Raw genomic sequence first — 344 nt, forward strand, 5'->3', positions numbered from 1 at the left:
AATGGCTGGTGTGAGGGCCTGTTCCCCCCCCCCCTGCCACAGCCAACGGTACACACAGTGCTGCTGACCCCCCCAAGCCACCCCCACTATCACCACCCCACCTCCCCAGGGCTCTGTCCCCTTGGACAGCCAGAAAAGATTTGGAAGTTCTTGCTGGTAGGAAATCTGGTCGAGCCCAGGTGGGCTGAGGGATGCTGCCACTCTCCCCCTACATGCTGGGGGGCTGCAGCACAGAGGAATTTCATCACAAAAGGCAGATTTTTGTGACTGTAGCTCAAGGCATGGAGACAGTGTTCTGAGAGGTCACAGCCTCAGTAACCAAATGTCTACCATCGCCTCAGCCT

The sequence above is a fragment of the Merops nubicus genome, unplaced genomic scaffold (genome assembly GCF_000691845.1).
Source record: "Merops nubicus isolate BGI_N331 unplaced genomic scaffold, ASM69184v1 scaffold46413, whole genome shotgun sequence".
NCBI lineage: Eukaryota > Metazoa > Chordata > Aves > Coraciiformes > Meropidae > Merops > Merops nubicus.